This window comes from Ursus maritimus, unplaced genomic scaffold (genome assembly GCF_017311325.1).
Source record: "Ursus maritimus isolate PB19 unplaced genomic scaffold, ASM1731132v1 scaffold_6, whole genome shotgun sequence".
Taxonomy (NCBI): Eukaryota; Metazoa; Chordata; class Mammalia; order Carnivora; family Ursidae; genus Ursus; species Ursus maritimus.
The window spans coordinates 33,064,350-33,088,701 of NW_024426774.1; the positions used below are offsets into that span (position 1 = coordinate 33,064,350).

The 24,352-nt window shown below is 48.5% G+C and overlaps 1 long non-coding RNA gene across 3 annotated transcripts in view; it reads right to left on the reverse strand.

The window, feature by feature from the left end:
- The window catches only part of LOC103671548, a 59,344-nt gene extending 39,229 nt beyond the window's left edge, over positions 1-20,115 (reverse strand). For 2 of the 3 annotated variants that reach the window (XR_570952.2, XR_570950.2), the window contains exons 1-6: positions 19,819-20,115; positions 16,134-16,209; positions 15,209-15,300; positions 13,654-13,728; positions 13,312-13,493; positions 11,561-11,726 (exon numbers count right to left, since the gene is read on the reverse strand). This is a non-coding gene — a long non-coding RNA (uncharacterized LOC103671548). The remainder of the gene's footprint in view (positions 1-11,560; positions 11,727-13,311; positions 13,494-13,653; positions 13,729-15,208; positions 15,301-16,133; positions 16,210-19,818) is intronic. The other variant, XR_005832820.1, reaches the window with a different exon arrangement.
- Between the last annotated feature and the right edge of the window lie 4,237 nt (positions 20,116-24,352).

The following is a 24,352-nucleotide window of genomic DNA, read 5'->3' on the forward strand; positions in this document are numbered from 1 at the left end:
AAGGCTGCTGAAGACATTGTTCATTACATCACACGGGTGTTTTCGTTATTAAGTATCCTCAGGGGTAATTCCGTCTGAATCTAATACTCAGAATAGTGTTTCTCCCAAGCAACTGGTTCACTCATATGTGGCATGATTTTCTAGAGGGTGCTGTGAGGGACATGAGGGCAAGAGGCGGTTCACTGGTGTTCCAGGAAAAGGGGGCTCCAGAGTTTAAAAAAAAAAAAAAAAGTACAAATCTCTAAGCCAAAACGAGTCTTTTTTCTTTACCACAGAACTTCTTTGAGTCCCTAATATGCTAATATGCATTATATAATGTTACAAAGCGTAACATTCCCTCGGTGACTGGAGATGATCGTAATAACAGGCCACAGTCTTCGGGTCGGGCTCTGACCACAGAAGCCAATATAGATGTTTATATGCCAAAATTACCTTCCCTTGCCCACTCTGAGACTTCTGACTCACACTGCCCAGTGCCCCTTGAGCCTGTTTGGCGGTTCTGAAGTGTGACACGATGACTCTTGGGTCTTCTCTCTTGCTCGTTCTCCCTTCACCCGTCCCCACACCTGACTCCATCCCAACACAGGCACCCACGCTCTGGAGAAACGTCTGGGTCTTCAGACATTCCACTGCTGACCCGTGGGGTGGCTGTTCCTCTGCATTCTCCCAGACTGGCTTGATTCCCATGTCACAGGCTGTCTGCTCCTGCCTCCAGTCTCTTCTGCTCCAGCTTATCAGGATCTCTCTGTTTCTTTCTTTTCTCTTGTGTCACCTGGTTATTTCTGGCAGATTTGGCAAGACTTTGAGGGGAAATGCTGACACTTTATAGACATCACTAGGTAGTTAAGATTCTGCTCTCCTGTGCAATAGACTCATCAGAGGGCATAGTTTCCTCTTGGAATACTTCTTCAAAAATCTGTGGTCATGGTTGCTGGAGCTCCAAGGCTGCCACTTTGCAAAGAGGTTGTTTGTTCCTCTCTCTGCAATCATCCACTACCCACCCCCTTTCTGATTCAAGACTAAGGGAATGCCTTAAGATTCTAGAAAACTACATTCTGATGATGGCAGACTATTCCTTATCAATTCCCCTCTCCCTTAGCAATAGAAGCATCAGTTTTTAGCTAGCATCTGGCCACCTAGAATAAATAATACATTTCCTAGCCACCTTTGCAACTAGAAGTGAACATGTGACTAAGTTCTAGCCAGTGAGATATAAGTAAAACTGACATTTGTAACTTTTAGGAAATCTTTAAACGCTTGCCTTTCTTAATCTATCTCTACTTTTTGGTGGTTGGAATGTGAATGTAATGGCTGGAGCTCTTGTAGCCATCTTAAACCTTAAGGTGACACACCAAGGAAAACAGAGCAGCAAAATGCAAGGAGCCTAGGTCCCTGATAATTGTGGAACCACCATACAGCCCTATACTCCCTAACTCTGGACCCTTTTATGTGAGTGACAAATAAATAGTCATCTAGTTTAAGCCTCAGTTATTTTGGGTTTTTCCCCATCTTACAGTCTTGCTTTGTCCTAATTAAAACACTGGGTAAGTGGAGTTTTACTGGAAATGGAAAGAGCCTGGGAGTCATACCCAAAGGTTGAAAGGACTCTCAAGAAGGAACTTTCCAGTTTTCAAAAACAAAGAGAGCATGTGAACAGTGAGAGGTAAAGCCACTTCGTCCATGAGGTAACTGACCAGAGTCGTGCTGGGGGCCTCTGTCACTTCAAGCACAGTTCCCAAATCAGCGCCATCAATATCTCCAGGAATTTATTAGAAATGCAGAATCTCAGGCCCACCCCAGACCTATTAAATCCGAATCTTCCTTTTTGAGAAGTTTTCCAGGTGATTCATCTGCACACAGAAACGTGCCTTAGGGGGCCTTTGATATCACATAGAGACAAAAACAAGGCCACAGTTCCTTTCCATCACAAGGAACTGAAATTGGATAGAAATTGCTTTAGAAAAGATGATCACCCCCTCCCACTGGAAAAACTCCTACTACTCAAGGTTATAGCAGAGAAACTGGCTGGCCACCCCAGGGTGTGCACAAGGGGAAAGAAAAAAGATTTAATGAATGAAATTGGAGCACTTAGTCTGTAAATGCTAGGATAAAACCTAAATTCTCAGACTTCTTACCAGGGATAGCCAACATCAACAAAAGAAAGTTAAACTGGTCTAGAAAAGAGAATTCTAGAATGCAGAAACTATATCAGAGGGATAGAAACCTCCTAGTCCTAGAGAATACACAGAATCTGCAGAAGATACTTCCTGCTGAGGATGAGTCAAAGTTACAAAGCACACGGCGAGATGCGAATGTTAAAAGTGAGAAAAATCAATCCAAAGGGATTCCTGAACAGACAGTATTATGAAAGGAATTTAAAATAAATTTGCCTAAACATTCTAAAGCTAGAAGAAGAATGTAATCTATACAACAAGCACAGAACAGTGTGAGAAAAGAAGAGCTGGTTGGAAAAAGAATTGAAATGAAGTTCTAAAAATGAAAAACATAATCATTCAAATTAAAAAAAAAACACAATTTCTAGGGACTGGTTAAATCATCCATTGACACAGCTGTGGAGAAAACCAGTGAGTTGAAACACAGATCTGAGAAAATCATCCAGAATATAACACAAACATAATAAGGACATTTTTAACATATGAAAAAGAAAAAATATATGGAAAATTGAGAAACATGGAGAATGTGTTTTAATATTCTGTATCTGGGGCACCTGGGTGGCTCAGTCAGTTAGGTGCCTGCCTTCGGCTGGGGTCATGATCCCAGGGTCCTGGGATCGGGCCCCACATCAGGCTCCATGCTTAGCGGGGAGCCTGTTTCTCCTTCTCCCTCTGCCTGCTGCTCTCCCTGCTTGTGCATTCTCTCTCCCTCTGTCAAATGAATAAATAAAATCTTTAAAAAAAATTTTTTTTTAAACCCCAACCATACTAGGCTTAGGAAAACTTTATTCTAGCTGGGTCCCTAGCCCAACACTTATTTTGGTGAGCTGGGCTGGACCAAGTATAAGCCCAGTATAGACAGGCTTAATGCCTAGATTAGTACAAAACAGTCCAATGGCCTTCCTGTGTCCTTCTTACATGGCTTCTCTTGCCATAGCTGCTACATATAAAACAGTGAAAGAAAATACACCAGTAAACATCCTTGGTTGTGTCCTGCCCTTGGGTGAAGAGGAAGGAAGAACAGTGTTTAAATTTATCTTTTAGCAAAGGTGGCATCACTTTTGGATTCGAGCAAGGGTTGATTGATTCCAAACCCATGTTCTTTCCACTGTACCACACAACTTCTTTTTTTAAAAAAACCAACACTATCCTACAGTAGTTATTCAAATAAATAAGTGAGGCCTGTAAGGTTAAGTGGCACAGACGTTTATAAAGCTAGGGAATCGCTCTGAGGGTCTCTGCCACCCGAGCCAGGAGCTCCCTGGTACTGCAGGAAGAGCAAGTATCCTAAGTCACATGATGATGGAGGGAACTCTACAGGATGTGACGGACAAGGATGACTTCATGATATGTCCTATTAAGGTCTCACTAGGGTGATGGGAAGAAGGAGACTGCTCATAGGCGTCTTCCAAATTCACTGTCCACATTTTCCTGACTGTGTCCTTCCTGGTAAAGGCATCCCTGCCCACGGGGTGGTGGCAACTTCTTTTCGCTCTTTACGGGGCTTGTTTCCTCCTGCTCCCGGACATGGCAGAGACACGGAATCAGGGTATTTTGACCCCACTACTTGCCTCCATTTGTCCCCCAAGGACATTTGAACTCACCCTCAGTAAAGATGCCTTTCAGGTTTTGTCCCTCTTCTCCCTCTGTCTCTCTACATTCTCTTTGTATCACAGACACCGGAGAAAATCTCCTACGGCAGGAACAGTGACTGATTGTTCCATATGAGAAAAAAGAAACTGATTAATGAACTCACTCTTCCTGTAATATGTACACAGAGCTGACTTGATCCAGGTAGGAATCATTTCAATAAAATGAAAATGGAATAAATTAGAAACGTGTTAACGGTGGCAGGTATAGAAAAATGATTACAGGATGAGAAAACTTGTCCTAGAGCAAAACTTGTCCTAGCGCTTAGCTCTATGGTACATTTTTCACGTGGAAGTGTCAGGTTCACCTCTGGGTCTCCTTAGACCACTTCTCTGTGAATCTGATTACATCTGTGAACCCACTCCCCAGGAAAAAAGCACAGACAACAATGCAATCACATTCTTCATTCAATGTCTGTAAATTCACCGGCCCCATGGATTCCAGTTCAGGAACCCCAGTCTAGGTTAAGGGCATGACAGGGACACCTGCCTGAAACCCTTTCCAGGCGAGGCGAGAGCAGAAAAGGGGGAGAGAGGAAGGATTTCCTGTAGCTAGAAGGGAGCCACACTAGAACACCCTTAAGATGGGGCCGGGCTGAAATATGGCCCCGCGTGCCTTTAAGCCTTTACCAAACGTTGAGAATTCAAAATTTATAAATTCTTCCAGGGGTTTCTTTTTGTACTTCTCTCCCTTCCTCTACCTTTTTTAAATTAAAGGCCCATTTTAATATAGTTCCCTAAAACCCAGTTCCCTAAAACAAAGAGAATTTTGCTTTGATTTAGTTCATAGCAAGAGCATTCCCGCTGGCTTTGAGCTGGGGAATGAGGTGAGACGAGAAGGATGAGGCTGGGGGCAGGGCGATACACCCTCCACCAAAGCACTCTACTCTCTGCCCTTCCTGAGCTCATGATCCCCTCATGCAGAGGAACGAGGAACGACTTTGACATCAGACAGACAAGGATTTCAATGTCTCTTTGTCACTGTGTCACTTGTGGCTTATATAGCTTGGGCCAGGCATTCTATCCAAGCCCCATCGTCAGTGCCTGGCACATTGCAGATCCCACATAAGCAAGGGCTCCTTGCGAGAACTTAGACTTTAGAGGTCTGTCTTAGCCCATCTGGGCCGCTGTAACAAAAGTACTGCAGGCTATGTGATTTAAAAACAAACATCGATTTCTCACAATTCTGAAGGCTAGAATTCCAATGCGAAGGCTTCAGTAGATTCAGTGTTGGTGAGAGCTCCCTTCCTCCTTCACAGATGGCTGTCTTCCTAATCACCTCTCAAGGGCCCCACCTCCTAGAACCATTATAGTGGGGACGCTTTTGGGGGGAGAGGGAGGCACAAAACATTCAGTCCATAGCAGAGTACCATGCGCAGGAAGGCCTCAGAGTCCCAGGGCAATAAGGAGGCAGAATGCCTACTGTGGGGTCCTCCATGATGTGCTCTGAGATTTGTTCAGGAGGTTAGAGCCAGAGTAGAAATCTTGACGTGCTCACAAAGACTCAGAAGGCAGCAGCACAGCCTAGAACCATTCTCTGAGGAGAGATTAGAGGCTGAAATGGAGGCTACACTCTTGTGGAAATTGATGAAAGGAAAAATTCTTAAATAACAGTGAAAGATGACCAAAGATATGGCATAGTGTTTGGGGAGGGTGTAGGGGCAGGCATGGACGCTGTGACTGGCATTTACCACAGAACAATTTCTGAGTCCCATCTCCACTGTCAGGAGTCAAACCAACTCCTGCCTGGGGGTACTAGCTGCCCCTTTCCCACCTGCCCAAGTCTTGACTGACCATCCAGGAGCAGTGTTGGCGGCGTCTACATACCCAGCAATGACAACAACTGCCACCCAAGGTGAAAAGAGACCAGCCCAGACTTTTCCCCAGATGAGATTACTTCGAGAAAGGAAATCTGCCAAGAGACGAGAGCTACCGAGAATGGGGAGGGGGCATGGCATATTGGGGCCATGTGGGAAAAGCTGATTTCTGGCACTGCCCACACCCCAAAATAGCAGAGAAATCAAATGTACCAGGAAGAGGCATCTTCCTTCATAGCTACCATGCCCAGGCATTTATTTGGAGAGAGCATATCTGTGTCCTCTGGAACCCTAAGGCACTGTACTAATCTGCACCGGTCTCCCTCTGAGGACCCACAGAAGACAAGGCTAGCCCCAGGCCCACCCTCCCTCCTTTGGGCACCCTTCTCTCCACACATCAAATCAGCCTGAGCGTCCAATCCAAAACAAAAGGAAAGAACACGCAAGCCAGGATTCCCAGAGCCTCTCCACACTGATTCCCAGCCACCCCCAGCCCTCTTCCCAGGCTGGCCCTCTCCTTGGCAGAGCTCAAGGCAGGCTTATTTCCCCCAAGGTTGTCACAGACCAATTTTCTAAACTGCATGAAAACAGAAAACAAACAGAAAACCAAATCCACCAAAGCTTGAGTCTCGAGAACAGCTTGGCAGGCAGGAGCAACGTGCTAACAATTTCATGCTGTTTTAAGAGTTTCTAACGAAGCAACATGCACCGACAACCAGATGTGCCCTGATACCAGAAGGGAACATGGGCTTTTAGAGACAGACAAAGATTCATAAAACAGGAAAACACTCATCAGGAAATGTAGCTTCCAAGCATGCTGGACCTGGGGTGGCTGGTGGGGAGGCTGTCTGCCCTGCAAACTCATTCACACAAGCATTCATCCAGTCCTGCCAAAGAATTGTGGTCAGCGCCTTCTTTGCGCCGGTGGCCATGCGGGGTCCCTGGGATCCCGAGTGAGTGCTCACAGCCTGTGCAGAAAAAAGGCAAGGAAACAATATAATTACAGCATAATATGCTATGCCTGAAATGGAGGACAAAAGCCTAGGAAAAGAGGTCCAATTCAGTCTGGGTGGGAATCGGGGCACTTCTTAGAGAAGATTTTGATTCAATGTATTTCAATATAATCTGTGGAGCCCTTATACACTGAGGATGCAGGAGAGGAAAAAAGTCAGATACAGTTTCTGTTTTCATGGTGCTTACCCTCCAATGGGGAAGGCAATGGTCCTCCAAAAAGTGAACAGAAGCACATTGACTGTGCTTGAGGCAGGTGACCTTAGAGTATTTATTTGGCACCCACTGCATACAGGGTGTCAGTGCCGACATAGCACGGATGCATACGGGCCACAAGCCACGCAGCCGTTGCAGGAAGCTGGCCTGGCCTCTTGTTTACGGGTCTGAGGCTTGTGAATGGAACCTTAGTTTCCCAGGAGAATGAGGTCATCCCTGAGTCTCTGTCACCAGGGCCCCACCAACTCTGAGAGGACCACAGAGCCTACCACCAGCCAGGGCCCTGGGCTCCGAGCTGCCCCACAGGACCAGCCCCTTGGAGTGTGGTGGGGGCTGACCCGGGGACAGACAGACGTCTGTCATGCGACTTTCAATATCTACCCCATTAGCTAATCTTACCACCTGCCTGCTTGCAGTACACAACAATTAATATTTTTGTTACTGAGGGGCACCTGGGTGGTCAGTCAGTTAAGGTTCTGCCTTCGGCTCAGGTCACTATCCCAGGGTCCTGGGATCCAGCCCCACGTTGGGCTCCTTGCACGGCGGGGAGTCTGCTTCTCCCCCTGCTTCCCACTTGTGCTCTCTCTCAAATAAACGAATGAAATTTTTTTTAAATATTTTTGTTACTGAAATTATTGTGGAATAACCGTTATATTGCATTTGGGGCTTAAACTTGCTCATCAGATAAATGTAAACATGTAAGTTATAACATGATTTTTGTAATATTCCATTTTGACATTTCTTCTTTGTAAAAAAAAAAAGAAGAAGAAAAGAAAAGAAAATCTTCCTTTTTCTCAAAAAGTTGCTGCTGGCGCTGGCTTCCCCTGGCCTGAGAGGTCACTCCAGGTCAGAAGTCCTGCGCCTCAGGCAGTCCTCACTCCCTGGCAAAGTCCATTAGCTCAGGCTTAACGCCACCCTAAAGCCAGTGGCCGTCTTTATTAGGGCTGTGTGTCACCTGGTAACTTGTTTATTGCAGCAGCTCTGGGGTGGGGAGGGGAGGGTGGGCGTGAAGGTCACAAGTAGGTGGGAATTGCACACCTCAGGCCGGAGCCTCCCCTTGGTCATTATTCTCCCAGAATGACCTCTGGGGGGGTAGGGGGTACCCAGCCCTCCTTGAGCTAACACATGACAAGCCAGCACAAAAGAACTGCAAACAGGCCCCTAATTAATGGGTTTGCTTAGAGCTGTTTCCCTGTTTAGGGACTTCATCCCAATAATTGCAGGCTCCATAATCATTAATCAGTCACTACTACTTTTCTGGGTGCCGATCACAAGCCCAGCTCTGTTCCAACAACCATGAGGAGAGAAGAGTAAAGAACAAAAACTCGGGCCTGTGCCAGCTGCTTCATTTGCGTGAGCTCTCAGAGCCTCACGAGGAGCCCAGAGAGGCGTATTTAGCCCTCTTTTCAGATGAGAAGACGGAGTCGCAAAGAAATCAACTGGCTCAAGGTTATCAGCTCGTAAGCAACAGAGTCGGGATCTGAACTTGGGTCTGGCTGACTCCAAAGCCTGGGCTCTGGGAGGAGGTAACAGATGAACTGTTCAGAACCAGACCAGGGCAGAAGAACTCATAGTTGGGTGGAGCCAGGCACGCTCTCTGGACCCTAAGAGCCCAAAGAAGGGGAGGGACACAGGGCCGGGGTCCTGGGAGAAGGCCTTCCAAAGGAGTGGCATCAGAGGCTGGGCCCAAAGGCTGTTTATAATAAGTTATGCTCAGACACTTTCTCCAACCACTAAGTCCAGGGTTGGAAAGGACTGTGGAATCTGTGCTTCAGTCGGGGCCAATAAATGATTAGTCAAATGTCCAAGGAGGCCATGTACACACACACACACACACACACACACACTCACACATGTACACACATGCAGAGCCGTCTCAGCACCTCCAAACAGTGCCCAGAACGGGCATGAGGAAAGAGGACTTCAGTGGGCAGCCAGATATTGGCATCAGGCACTGGTGGGGATTAGGACAAGGGCCAAGCCGAGAGGAGATGGGGAGCCAGTGAGTCCTGTGATCACCCTGGACCTGGAAGGTTGGCAGCTCCCGAATGTCTCAATTTAGATCTTGTCCCAGAACATGAGAAGTGCCAGCCAGGGGCAGAAGAAAGGGGCCAGGAGATGAGGAAGAGCAGGGGCTAACCAGGAGTTGGACCCTTTCTCTTTTATCAATCATCCCAGCCATGCCCCCACTTCTGAGCTCTCCCTACCTGACCCCTGAAACACACACTAGCCAGGTGTTCAGACCCCCTTGGCTCCATGGGAAGAAATGCACTCCACAATCCCACTCGCATTCACCCACAAGTCTTTCCTGGGCCCTGGCTCTTTGCACACTCAACCAGCCAGAAAGTCAGAGCCCTCCAGCCAAACCCGGGTCTGTCAAAGATGGACAAATGAGAGCCAGCTGGGATCTGACCAGCAAGGCCTGTACCAGCCCATTCCCTTGAACTTGCCATGTGTGCCAGCCCCAGAGGAATCCCATGGGACAAACCATTCTTCCCTACAGCTGAGATAAGAATGTGAGCCTGGCCCCAGTGGTCATCCAAGCCCATCTTCCATGGCTCCCAGGACCTGACACACTGTCCAACAGTCCACAACACCTAGGACTTTGCCAACAGGCTGTTTCTGAATTAGATCCAGAGTGAGCTGCGGGCCCACGGGAGCAGGCCAACTCTTTTTCCAGTGGCCAGGCCTCTCAGTCTCCAAGGAAAGTACACTCTGGTCCTAAAAAACAGGCCTGTAGCTAGTAGCCAGGCTCTGGCCAAGATTTGATAAGCCAAACCCCAAATAGTCAGCAAGAACCCAGGCCCAGCTCCACCTACCAGTCAGTACAGTTGATCTGGAAACCAACTTCTTGCTCAGATGCCCAGCCCTCAACAAAATCGGAACTAGGACCAATCCTATGTGAGGAGGGGCCCCCGCAAGTGTGAGTTGAGGAGACCTGTCCTATTATGAAGCAGCTCCGTCCTCCTTCCCTCCCTTCCCTTGGCTTCTCTCCCAATCTTCCACAGAACTTCTGGCTGTTCTGTCCTCAACTAAGTGGCCAGGGAAGAAAAAAAACCATTTATCATCTTAATTTGCCACTAGCTACTGAGGTTTCTCTGGAGAGCCTTCCCCGTGCCACATCTCGGGTGCCTATGGGAGAAGATGTGCTGGAAAGCCCAGCTCTCCACACTGGAGCCCATCAGAAAGGAGACAAAGAACAGCCCAGACTTCCCATGACTTGAATCCCAGAAGAAACACAAAGCCAAGTCTGTGACCTTCATTTATCCTGCGGTTATTTATTATTCTAGGAAGAAGGTGGCGTCAGGAGGGAGATGGAGAGGATTTCCAACAGTAGCTATTGTATGTGAGCAGTCCTACGGGGCATCCCAGCTCTCCAGCCTCAACAATGTCTGCGGAGTCTGACCGGCGGGTAAGCCTCACAAAGGGGCACCCAACCTTCTGGAGCACCCACAGAAAGTGAGCCACGGCCTCAGATCTTGGCCCAGCCTATTCTCCAGCCCGCGGAGCCCTCCTGGGCTTCTCTTGAGGCTAGCTGATCGAGACTCTCTGCTTCAGGCAAGAGACCAGCACCAGCTTAGGTCTGTAGTGGGACAGTCTAGAGGAATGAGCAGAGGACGCCCTTCCTGATCAGCCTGCATCTTGCTGAACGTCCCCAGCTACCTAACCAGTTCTGTCCTTCCATCCCTCCCTGCCTCTCCCCCCCATCTCTATCTCTCATCCTGCACATCTCTCGAATGTGTGTATCCCTTACCAGCAGCCGGCTCTCTCCCACTCTGTGTCCCCCTTTCCCCCCGGCGAGCCCCCACATGCTCCAAAGCCAGCAGGGGATGAGCTGCTCCACAGCTGAGTGGAACAGAAAACTGTACTTTTGACTCGGAATGTGTTTCCGTGGAGCAGCCTCTGCTGAAAGCCAGCCACGGTGGGCTCAGACGTGGAACAGCAGCTTCAGGGACGAGCTGTGGCTGGACTGGGAAACACGCTGCTGCATTCGCCCTGCATATGTCTGAGTTACCTGAGCTCCACACTGTCGCCTCCAGCCCAAAATGCCTTTCCACTCCCGTTCTCTTGGGCTTGGGTAGCCTCACTTGGGCAAGTGACTGGGAGAAGAGGGTAGCTCTGAGGACCTCCCAGGAACCACCTCGACACCAAAAACTGCAGAGAAGCAGTCCAGAGAAGTGAAGTCCAGGAATATTGTCCACAGAACCGGGTCTTCCCCACACATCCCTGCCAGAGCTAGCTTTGGGACGTTGAGCAAACCCTGAAGAGCCCAGGAGGGCAGACCTCCCAGGGACAGGGCTCAAACCCACACACATGGACCTCACCTCAAACAGCAAGAACCCTCCAGACCTAGAGGGCATTCATGAGGGCAGGTTTTCCAACACCGAGAATTTAGGGTTGTCGATCAAGTAGGATTGTCAGATGAAATACACAATACCCAATTAAAACTGATTTTCAGGTAAGCAACAAATCATTTCCTAAGAAAGCATAAGTATTTCTAAATAGTGCGTGGGACATACTTATGTTCAAAAATAATTAATTACTTCTCTGCAATTCAAGTTTAGCTGGGCGCCCTGTTTTTATTTGCTAACTCTGACATCCCTACTCAAGAAATACCTAACTCCACAGCCATGGTGGAAGTGGAGAGGGGGTACCACAGGGCAAAGGGGACAAGAAACCACAGTCGGCTCACCTCTTTCTTGTCCCCAAGGGTACTTCTTCACGCTTCAGCTGGGCCCCGGCCGTCCCGAGTTCTCCATCTTGACCTCTTTTGCCACCGTCCCACCTGATTCCTCAGCTGCTCCTAGCCCCTGTGGCCCAGATGTAGACCAATGCTTTTGCCCCTTCATTTGGCTGCACTGAAGTTGAATTTTTCAAAACAAACTTTATTAGAAAAGTAAAGGTAAAAAAGTAAAAGTAAAGCATACAAATATTTGAACTCAAAAAAAAAGTATAGTGGTTGTCATACGTAAGGAGATCAAATATCAAAGCCCTGAGATCAGATAAGTCTAGACATGGTCTGGTTGGTCTTTCCCTTCAACTGTTCTTGGATCCACTGACTTGCAGCAAGGTTTTCAACCTGGCTGCCCCTTCAGTGAAGCTGGCAGAACATTCTAGAACAGGGGCTCTCGTTGGCTGCATATTAGAATCACCTAGGAAGTTTTTTGCAGCCTCTCCCAGACCAATTAAATCAGAATTTCTGAAAATAGGGCTCAAGTATCTGGAGCTTTAAAAGCTCCCCAGGTGATTCTAATATGTAGCCAGGGTTGAGTACCCATGCACATCAGAAATCACCGGAGAACCAATAAAAAACTACTGATGCTTGCATCCCACCCTCAGAAATTCTGATTTAATTGGTACGAGGGGCGGCCTGGGCACTGGGGTTTTTAAAAGCTCCCTAGGTGACTTTAATGTGCAGCAAAGTTTGAGAACCACAGCTCCTCATACTTTAACAGACTTAAGATCTCCCAGGGACCTTGCTAAAATGCAGATGCTGACTCAGTAGGCCTGGGGTGGGACCTGAGATTCCGCACGTCTAACAGGTCCCAGGGGACACCACCGCTGCTGGTCCCCAGGCCGTACTTTGATTAGCAAAGTCCTAGATGGATGATCACCAAGCCTGGATGTACCCTGGAATCATCCGGGGCCCCCTGACAACTACCTCGGCCTGGGTCCCGTCCCCGAGATTCTGATGTAATTGCTATGAGCTGGGACCCGGACCCTGGGATTGTAAAAGCCTCGCAGGTGATTCTGATGTACAGCCAAGGTTGAGAACCTTGGATGTGGACCAACATCGCGACGTCATTTTACAAGTGGCCCTGTGACCCCCAGAGGGGAATACCATTCTCCACAAGCTGTTCTGACTCCCCTCTGTTCCCTGCCCTTGCTGGCAGAAGATCCTTTCTTCCCTTGCCTCAGAAGGCCATGCCCTCTAGTAAAAATTCCCTCTCTCCCACTTTGGCCTGAAGAAAGCCTCGCATTCCCAGCTCCGTGGCAAAAGAGAAAAGATGGACACAGGGCCTTGAAACCAATGACCGGCCAGAACCCACCCACCCGCCTTGCTCTGTCACCAATCCTTCCCTTAGCTTGGGGGGGTCTTCTATAACGAACGATGGCTCTGCCGGGAGAACCACGGCCACCAGCCGAAGAGCCCACTTCAGCCTTCCAGTAACAGGCAAAGAAGAGAAGCTCTGCTTTGACCGGACGCAATCAATCATAGGTGCTGAGCAGTTTTCATTACGTGGTAGTTCCCAAGCCAGGTTAACACACTGCCTCTTCCCCTGTCCTGCCTCATCCCTTTGAAGTGAAGCTGTGGTGACTTGTGGGACTGCAAGTGGCCACAACGTGGACTTGAGAAAATTATGACTCTCTTTTTGGTGTGACTTCCATGAAATTATTCATGAATCATTTCTGTTTTCCTAAGGGGCTGACCGTAAATATCACCTGTAATGCATCTTCATTAGGAGTCTTCGTCCTCTGACAGGGTCTCTGTCTTCTGCTGGGAGCTGGATGTTGCCGGGAGGAATGAGAGTCCGTGGCTTGGGGATCCGGCACTTGTGTAAAATATGAACTCTAGTGTGTAGAATTTGCAGGTCGCCGAAGTGTCACAGTCTACTGAAATGGGTCTGGAATCAATAAGATCCACATCAAACTCAATTGTGTTTAATTTTCATTGCTACCTAGAGGAAAGCCTAAACATGAAAGCCCGTCTGAAGTGTAGAAGCGATACTTAAAATGACCTGTAAATAGGGTAAAACATGGCAGCCCAGCCCATCACAACATTACCGTTCATTTTTCTTTCCATAGTGGAGGTGACGGCCGCCATAAGAAAATCAGAAGAGACACGAGCACGTTGCAGATCTGAAGGAGAACAAAGTGTTTTCAGTTACACACCAGCAGGACTTCCCTCTTTGCACACCCCGGGAGTCTCTTCCAAGTGGAAAATCACACTCTGTCCTTTAGCGGAGAGCAAAGGAGGAAGGCAAGTAAAACAAGGCCCTCCTGAAGTTGGCCAGCTCCCGGCCCCATGCTGCCCCAGCCAAGTTCCTTGGCCAGTGAGATAATGCAAGTGTCAGCTCTCCCAGTTGACATGGGTGGGGGGGCAGACACCCACACTGGGCACTTCCAGCTGACACTGACCTTTCAGTCATGGAGACATTCCCCAGACCGACACTAATCGGGGGCACATCTGGCGTTTGGACTGCGTCCAGATGGGGGTTGTGTTAGTCGAGTCAGCATGATAACCCGCTGTGGAGGCAGGGGAGGGGAGAGTGTAGCCCTGCTGAGAGCAATCAACATCGTTGGCTGTGTATGTAAGACATGGTCATGCTGCGGGGCCCAGTGAGTCATAGAATAGAGACCACCTCATCCCTGTCCGCCCACATTCCCAACCCCCACCAACAGGGGAGAAAACTGGAAAGACCCCAGAGCCAAAGCAACTTCCCCAGACTCCCACCACTGGTCAGGAGCAGTCTAAAACGCCAGGGTCCTGACTCCCACTATCATACACTTCCCATATTTCTACACTCTCTCAAAAGTGTAGTGCAGCACACATTATCTCAAGATAATATGCAGGCCAAGGTGATGAAAAGAATCCAGCTGTTATTCCTCTAACTTCCTGTGACTTGCAAATGTCTAGGACAATTTTTCAAGGCAGTGACAAATCCCCTTGGTCTCCATCCCCTGTGCCACCCCAATTCTTCCACTGTAGCTTCTTTTGGGGACTTAGAAGGACAGTCTGCCCTTCCCGACTGGCTCCTGGACTTTTACTAGAAAGGAACACAACACCCTATCTGTCATCCCCAGGACAAGGGACTGCAATGGTGAATAAGACCTCATGGTATTGAAGGTTCAATCCTACAGGTCAGGAATGACCAAAGATATTGGCCAGCTCTCAGCATCTGCCTTACAAAGCCTGACACCTGTTGTAGCCGTGAACAGTATTGCTAAAGAGGTAATTACTCAAACCAAAGCCAGGATAAAAGGGATTATGTCTCCACCCACCCACAGAGAAGGCCCTCTCCAGCTGTCAGAAGGAAGTTCTTTCCATGGCCTCTGGAGTACAGTCTCCACTCATGGGCACCACGTTTCAAGTCTACCCCAATGATCCTTTTCTATATAAACCTCCAGGCACAGGAGGAATCAGGAAATCAGGAATCTCTCACCCACCTGCCCAAATCACAAAGAGATTAACAGGACTTTCCAGTATAAAAACTGTAGAGATCTGTTTATTCTTCTCCCCTTATTTGTTATGAATGCCTAAAGACAGGGAAATAACTCCGGTGAAAAATAAGACTCGTATCAATGATCAGCTAGCTTCCCAAAGTAAATTTCAGCTCACCCAGTAACCAATCAGCTTGCAGAACTCCCAGCACTGTTCTCTTTCTTCTACAGCCAGCCTCCATACCACCATCCAGTCAGCTTTGTCCTCTTCTGGAATAATCAGAAAAGAAAATTTTCTTCACTCCAATTGAAGATATGTCATACCCCCCCCCCAACCTGAAGATCACCTCCCCACTCTCAGACCCCTCATTTCTATTGTCCTGAGAAATAGGCTTTATCCACGGGTCATTGAGACAGAAAAATGACCCTCCTCCCTCTTTATGGGACAGCTTCTAAGTTTCTCCCTCCTCAGGAGGATTTTGTAAGACTGTGCAAGCTCTCCACATCTCTGAGAAGGAGCTCACAGACACCGTCACTCTACCTAAGCCAGCAGGGGTCTCTGCCCGTGCCAGCCCTTTTCTCCTCGCCAAAGATTTGGTACAAAGCCATTTCATGTTCCATGCCAAACCAGTAATTCACAACACTCATCAAAATCTGCCTCCGTCAACTGACTCAGCATTCCTGCTTTGCAAGCACAGCCGAGCTCCCTAACACCCTGACATCCTAGACTTCGGCTTCACTATTTACATCGCATGAGAGCTTTGGGCTTAGAGAGCCCAGTTCCCTTTGGATAAAGTATGCAGATGATTCATCCTCTCATCCTGAGCCTTGATATCCATGCCAAAAAGCTTCTGAGATGGGGCTCAGAGAGGACAGAATGGGGGAGTCCTGTTACTATGGAAACCAGTGTGCCAGTTTCCAAAGGAGAAAGACTAGCTGTTCTTGCGGCACTGCTTTGCCAGGCTGTTCTGTAGAAACTGAGGAAGCTTCTGGCCTGGAGTGCCTGTGGCCAAAGCCTGGGATCACCGTGAAGCTTCAGGCCACACTGACACTTGTCTGTCCTTTCCATCCCACCTCCTCTCCCCCTGAGAGAGCCGACCCACCACAGACATCCTGTCTGGCCTCCTGGGCAGTTTCTTCAGCACAGCTCCCCAGCCAAGTGAAAAGTCCACTCTATGTCTGTAGACAAAAAGGGTTTTGACTCAATTCTGTGTTTCAGGGAGTGAGTTAAATTCCGTTAATGGGGGCGGGGGGAGGAGTGAGAGGGATGACAAATAACAACTTGTCTGAACTTTTTACATTTCTCCTCCGTGCCTCAGTAAGGTTCACAACAAAGTCATTAATGATAGGGAGGGAGACCTCCCAGCTGGACTGTCCCACAGCCCCTCAGACAAGCTGACAGGATGTGGAGACTGAGTCGCATGCTAGGAGGGGCAAGGAGTCGGGGTTGCAGGGAAAGGGTGTCAAGGTCCCAGAGAAAGGATATCCGGGAGGGAGACTGATGGAAGGGTCATGAGATGCCCAACATGCAAGGGAGGTGGACAGAAAGAGACAGTCTCCATCAGTATAACAAGCATGATAAACTCCAAAAATGGAGGCTTCAACTGTTGGAAGGTCCTAGGGGACAAGATAATAAAACTAAAAAAAAAAAAAAAAAAAAAAAAAAAAAAAAAAAAAAGACTTTAAGAGCTCACTATGCGGGGTACCTGGTTGGCTCAGTCAGTTAACTGTCTGCCTTTGGCTCAGTCATGATCCCAAGACCCTGGGATAGAGCCCCTCTTCAGGCTCCCTACTCAGCAGGGAGTCTGCTTCTCCCTCTCCCTCTGCACCCCCTGCCCCGCTTGTGCACTCTCTCTCTCTCTCTCAAATAAAAAAAAAAAAAAGAGAGAGATCACTATGCACCAGGCACCCTATGTTACATATAATATTACATTTATTACTTTGTATAATTTTCATATCAACCCTATGAGAATGAAACCATCACATGCCCATTTTACAGAGGTCAAAAATGAGACTTAGAGAAGCTAACTAAGGTTACAGAGCTAGTAAGTGAAGGGACTAAGATTCAAACCAAGGCCCAACTGGCCAGTGTGCGAACTCTTGACCACTACACTAGAGCAAGAGGTCCTAGAAATGACAACCATGTCTATTAACCAATTAGAGACTAGTGTATGAATGGTGCTAGAAGGACTTTTAAGACCCCAGAAGACAGTTGTTGGCTTCATTCTGACCATCCCCTCCACACAGCACCATTTTCAGGCAAGGTATATAATGACACTTGTCATAAGTGTTCATAATATTCTATGGCCAGAGAGCCCAGTGTATACCACTGCCTTGCCAGCACTCCTTCCAACAAAAATACAGCAGAACATGGTAGGCTGAGCTGAGGCTCCAGAACAGAAGCCCTTGATGTTCCATCTGTCAAGCAGAAAACCAATCCTTGATTTCTCCACCTTCTAGAGGTCTCCGGGGAGACTGTAGGCCCTTGAGACACTCAATACAAAGCCAGAGGGAATGAAGAGGCTCCACCCACCTCATTCTCGCTCTACCTTCTCATATTACGCCCTCCCCACATTACCCACTAGAACTAGGTTAAAGGCCTGAGGAGTCAGTCAAGGGACAGGACTGGGGCAGGGGTCAGATTCTCTCTTTCAGTTGATTGTTCTCTGATGACTCTTGGCCTGGCCTAGTCAAGTGGAATCCATCTCTCAGAGGGCCATGGGTGCGGAGAGGTACGCCTTAGAAGTGTATCTAGGTTGTTTAAAACCTTGGTACGAAAAGAAAGGCACGAGAAGCTAAACCAAAGAAGGAGACACAGTTGCACAAAATTAGGGGACCTAAAGAGCCCCCTAGGTACCAGAAGGACCAACATAGTAAGAATTTTAAGAGGTGATAAAGGTAACTTACTGTCAAAGGAGGCAGATACGGCTAAAGAAACAAGTGAAATTAATTCCTTTCTCAAGCCATCATAAAGGTGAATGGCTACCAGATGGTCAGACCAAAATACCTGTCCACAAGCTGCTAGAGAAAAAAAAATAAACGCAAGAAGAAATCAGATCCTCCATGGAGCAGGTGAGCCGGAAATTAAAATATCTGTACGCTGACCACAATGCAAGACCACACACGGTCACAAAGAGGCTGTGAGAGAGACAGTGTTCGTGTGAGCAAGCGTCTAGCCTCTGTCTGCCAGCTCATACCCAGAGAGAGAGTCACAAACCTCACAGTGCCAGAGGAAAAATCCTCCAAGAAAACCTAGCCATTCCAAGAGGGGTGAAGATGGGACAGCAGAGGCCGGGCCACTGAAGGCGAAGTAACACACCTCACAGACACAGTGACAGTGTCACTAGACCCAGTACCAACAACTTTTCCTGAGCACTTACTATGTACCAGGCACTGTGTCTCAGGCAGCTTCTGAAATGGCTCTTGCCGATTCCTGCCTCCTGTGTGATCCCTTCCCCTTCAGCGTAGCCTGGACCTGTGGGACCTGCTTCCAACGAACAGAATACAGCAAAAGTGATGGGACATCACTTATCCCAAAAAAATCTCCCTGAGTGGGTGCTTCAGACTCTACTCTGTCAGTGACTTCATCCCCGTCCTCTCCTTCAATCATCCTCTCTGTGTCCTTTGTGCTACATTCTTTCTAGAAGATAGACACACACACACACACACACACACACACCCCAAAGGCTCCAGAAGTTGGGGGGGGGGGAGCTCAGCCTCCTCCTGCCATTGTTCAGCTTCTTCCCAATCAATCTCCTGCCAACCACAAATTAGCATTACACAGGCATTTACAGTGCAGCCCCCAGGGACAGATAGAAGCCGCTAATCCTTAAGAAGGGGCACTGATACAATAGCAGGAGGCCGAAAGCCTCACCCCCATCCATGGGGTGCTCCTTTGCAGCCCTTCCAGCTCTTTTGTGAGCTGTCCAAGTCAACCACAGATGGCGAAGTTATGGGGGCCTCGAACAAACAGGAGACAGTTGGGAGTCTGGGGAGCACCGTGCTTCGCGAACGGCTGCGTGACACACATTCCTGAGACTCCATGCCCAGCAGAAGACTACCCCGGAATGGATTCCCTCGCAGAGCCCCCAGGTTGGACTTCGTGGATGCACTCTTCCATTTTCCATTTTTACTGCTTAATATTAATGAATGGCTCCAGGTGGCACCTGCCCTCTGGGCAACTTGCATTGAAAAAACCAAAGGACTTTGTTTTCTTTTCTTTTTCTTAAGAGATTGATTGGTCTTACGAAGTATGATTGAACTTCCTGATCCCAAAAGAAGGCAGCCTGGCTGGGTTCCCAGGATCATTTTTATCCCCAAGTGCTGCCTTTTGGGGAGCCCTCCCCCCTGCCCCCGAGGGCCCCATAGCAAATGCAGCCCCTTCCTCCAACAGTCCCAAAGGCTGGCTCTTGCAGCCCTGGGGTCTGACAGCTGGGTCTGGGTTTAAGGAGAGCTTGCAAGAAGGGAAGCCTCTTATCACAAAACATTTCCTGCCTATTCGCTTCTGACCCTGCATACCACAGCCTTCCCTGTCTGGTTGGGGCCACCAATGGTGGCCACAGCAACCTATTCACAAAAGAGCTGCAACGCAGCGTCCCCAGACCTGTCTCTAGTCCAGATTCTTCCCCATCCACACCTGTCTCCCTTCTCTGGAGAGCTCATAGGTTCTTACAGGCCACCCAAAACGGCTCAGGCACTGAAAAAAATGGAAGGAAGTCAGGTGGAACCAGAAAGAAAGAGGACAAAGGCAGATAAGAATTTTTAGTTCAAATAGAAAAGGTGACTCACAGCTGGAGTTCTTCCCACCTCCGCTAGGACTGCTGCCTGCCTCCCACAAGGAGAGAAACAGAGACAGAGGCAGACACCCGCGAGGCAGGGTTTGCGGGCCCATCTGTGCCGTCCTGGCCCCTATGCTGACTGCGCATGCGTGTGCGTGTGACGTTGACGCCGTCTTTACGATTGCGGGTTTATATGCTGAAGGATTCGGAGCTGAGGGCCAGTGCGGTCTAGGACTAGCCCAGCCCAGGTGTGCTCAGCAGGGCACTGAGTTCCTGGGTCCCTCTCCCCTCCCAACACCTGGGCCACCTTAGTCCCAGCCCTCCCTATGGCCTTCTCTGCCTCCTGCCCCCCAGCTTGCTGTGTGGTCTGAGCCCTCTGCCATGAGAAGAGGGTGGGAGGGAGGGATGGGCCAGCATGTTTACAGTCAAGCATAACAACCTTTATTTTAAATAAATAGAAGTTTTAGCCAGTTTTCACTTCCCTTTTCTCCCAAAATGTTTTCTCCTTTTCCTCTTCTCCCCCTCCTCCTCCTCCTCCTCCTCCTCCTCCTCCTCCTCCTCATGCCTGAGCCCTTATCTGTGGGGCCACCCAGGGAGGGGCTGTGGGAGTGGGGAGGTGCAGAGGCCAGGCCGACCCTGGTGCTCAGAGTCTTCTCAGGTCATGTGACACACCCCTCTCGAATGCCCACAGAGCCCCTGGGGTTCTTGTGAATTCAGGGATGTGTAGGCCTGAGGAATAGAGACTAAACAGGAAGCCTGGGACCCATCATCAGCATGTGTCCATCTGTTCTCCCTAGTCACAGGGTTGCCCACCCCATCCCCCACTCCACTATGAAATTGCCATCCATCTGTCTTCCACTGTGGCCTGTCATCTCTCCATCTCCCCCATTGGACCCCCATCCATCTGTGCTTCCCACAGGACAACCGTCTCTCAGTATCTCCTTTGGGTTGCCATAAATCTGCTTCCCCCATGAGATGGTCCATCTGTCCATCATCCTATTAGCCTGTCATTCCATCCGATACCCTTGATCATCCCTTTTTGTCCATCTGTCTCCCTTCATTGGATATATTTTTGCCCATCTGTCTCCCTGAATGGAGCTAGCAATGGTGGGTCTCTGAGATATGGGAACCATTGGGATTCTACCCTGATTTTTATTCCAGCAACAATAATAGTAGCAACCATTAATCAAGCGTCTGCTATGTGCCATATATTCCATGTGTATTATCTCCTTTAACCCTCCAACAGCCCTATGAGTATGTGTTTATTTCCCCCATTTTACCAGTAAGGAAGCGGAGGCTCAGAAGAGTTAAATGTCTTGCCCAAGATCACACAGATCCTGGTGCAGACACAGGGTCGAGAAACAGCTCTGCCCATACTGAGTGGGAACAAGGACACGTCCCTTTACTCCTCCACCCCCAGGATATAAGACTCCCCCCTCTCCTGGCCTCTCTGCACATTTAATTTACACTTTGCTGCTGGATGTTTTCAGACTGATGAAGTTTCCTCCCTGCCCTGGTTTTGCACAAAAAAGTGAAGGGAAAAAAGGCAGCCAGATGTGAGAGTGATTCGAAGGTCTTTGGGGGGGGGGGGGGGTGGAGAGTGATGTTAAATAAACATCCAATGATATTCTTTCTGCAAAATGATCCATTTTCATGGCACCCAGGAGTTCATCCAGGGGTCTCTGGGTCACTGGGGAAAAGCGTTTCGTGTGTTTTGGCTTCATATTCTTCCATTGGCCACAAAGAGCTAATTCTTCCAATTAATGAAATCAGCACTGCTGATGGAGATGTACTGACAAATTATTTTCAAGACAAATATATTCACACCGATGGTGGGGCTGATAGGCCTGAAGGATTTGGAGGATACAGAGGGAAGGTCCCCCACCAGCCAGAGACACTGAGGTCATTCATGATGTCCGGGATGTTGGCCACCACCTCAAGGGACACCTTTCTGCGCCCGGAGCCATGGAGGCTGGGCTGGATTGTCTGTGTGGAGGGGCTGCCTATCAATGGGCTTCTGTATGGCCCTGGCAGGTTCCCGGCACCCCTCCCCTCTTCCCCAGTGCTCCAGCCAAGTCCCCTCCAGGGCCCGGTCTGAAGGGCCTATTCAGCATTTCGGATTCCCTGATGGGAAGTGAAAAGGAGACAGACAGATGCTTCCGTGGAGCTGAGGAAAAGCTGGAGGCCTGGAGACAGGAAGGGCAGGCTGAAGCCACAAAGGAGGAGCTCAGTGAGAAGAAAGAAGGAGGCTAGAGGTCCTGTGGGATGAGAAAGAAAGAAGGAAAGGAAGGAGGGGAGGCTGGGGAGGGGAGCCAGAGGTGGGAGGACCAGCTAGGGAGGGGAGGAGGCCGGAAGGAGGCCCCCAGGCAGAGGGAGAGCTCCCTGTTGGGAGACTGAGCAGCGCCAGAAAGCAGTGTGGGATTTTTTAAAGCCACAGATTTAATTTCCTGATAATGTTTTTTTCAGGCTGATATTAGGAGCATTTCTCATTCCCTGAGCAGATCTGCCAATTGTGGAAAAGTGATCCAGGGCATGCTGGGGATGAGGCCCACCATTCCTTGCCCTCTACCTGGATGGGCCCACAGGCTGGCCCAAGACCCAACCAATACCTCATCACCTTTTTGAACCCATAGAGAATAGGACAGATTTTCCTTCGGGCCAGTCCTAGAGGAGGGCAGGGAACAGGGTCCATGCAGCCTCGGCAAATCATTTCTTCTACAATCAGAAGCCACGGTGAAATTCCCTCCATTAAACTAGCTAGGGTGGTTTCTGTTTTCCTGCCTAAACCCTAACTGAATCTCTGTTGTGCGTTTTGAGGGTTACAAGTTAGGGGCTAAAGGAACCAAGGCCCAGAGTATTCTGTAGTACCACCAAACATCTTTCTAAAGCCTTCTTTCCCTGCTTAGAATCCGTCTGTGCCATCATGGCTTTACCAAATAAATTCCACCCCCCTGAGCCAGGAAAGCAGGGCTCTCGAGGGCCCAGAGGCTCAGTGTGGTCCAAGACCAGCCGCCTTGGCAACCCTGGGGGCCAGCACCACAGGCTGCTACAGCAGGGGCTGCATTTAACCAGACCCGCAGGCTGCCCGTGTGCCCGTGACAGTACAAGAACCCCTGCCCCCTAACTACTTCCACCCACTCCAGCTCAACTGCTGTCACCTTGGAAAACCACTTCCCTAACAAACTAGAACTATAAAATCCTCCCAACATACCTTTCACTTTCCCAGTTCGGAGAGCTGGTTCATGCTATCTCTTTCATCTCAAAGATGCTTTCTTTTATGCCCACTTGTGGAAATCTGGCCCACATTTTAAGAGCCAATTCAAATGCTACCCCTCCAGGGAGCCCTTCCCACCATTCCTTGCCCTTGCCAGAGGTTAGAACTTCCCTGTAGCTGGTTTGGATCACCATGGGGTGCTTTTCACTTTCTGTCTTGCATTTTGGTTATTCAGATACTTCTCAAGGGGCAGTTCTGTGTAGTCGTTTACAGGACCTTTTAGGTTTAAATCCTTGTCCCACTGCTTCCTAACGTCAACACCCAGCAAGTCCATGATTTCCTTGGACCTCAGTTTCCTCCTCTGTAAAACAAGGGTAATAATTGTACTCAATCATAGGGGCATCTGGGTGGCTCAGATGGTTAAACATCAGAACTTCGGCTGAGGTCATGATCCTGGGGTCCTGGGATTGAGCCCCACGTGGGGCTCCCTGCTCCATGGGAGGCCTGCTTCTCCCTCTCCCACTCCCCTTGCTTGTGTCCCTCTCGCTGTGTCTCTCTCTCTGTCAAATAAATAAACGTTTTTAAAAATTACACTCAATCATAGAGGTATTATAAGGATTTTAAAAATATATTTATTGCTGTGCCAATGTGCATATAGTATGTGCTCAATAAATGATTGTCAACCAAATGTAATGATCCAAAGAAGGGTATTCTTAATCACACAGGAAACAAGAGATATTATCCATAAAACTCACAGCCTGTCCAACATGGTAGAGTCTTCCTAAAACTGACTGTTTTGTGTCCCTTTGCCTAGAACCATAATTTGTTCTTCAAAAGAATCAATAACTGTCATTGTTATTTTTCTAATAATCATAGTTTAAAAGTCCTGCTTCCTCAATTTGGTTTCCACATTGTCCCCTTATTGAGTTCTTTCTGTCCTGTTCCCTGCTTCCCTTCTGAAAGCTCAATATTTTCTTTATTTTTTTTTAAACATGTCAACTGGTCATAAGTATTTATTTTATTTTCAACTTCTTTGTATAAATTCATCAACTGTCTCATTAACATTCTTTTGACTCCCCCCAAAATGTTTCTTAAAACTCTTATTTTGTGTTTTTATCTCCAAGGGAATACTTTGGCTGGGTTTTCTACCCAGAATGACACAATTCTTTCCACAGCTATGCAGAAGGAGAATTTGAAAACCAATAGAGTCACATTGCCTTGATCCTATACTCAAAGAATTCCTCAGACACACAAGTCTCCAGCTGGACATATTTCTCAACACTGTGTCTACCGAAAATGTTCTTTCTGGTTAAATCCTAATGGAAAGTGA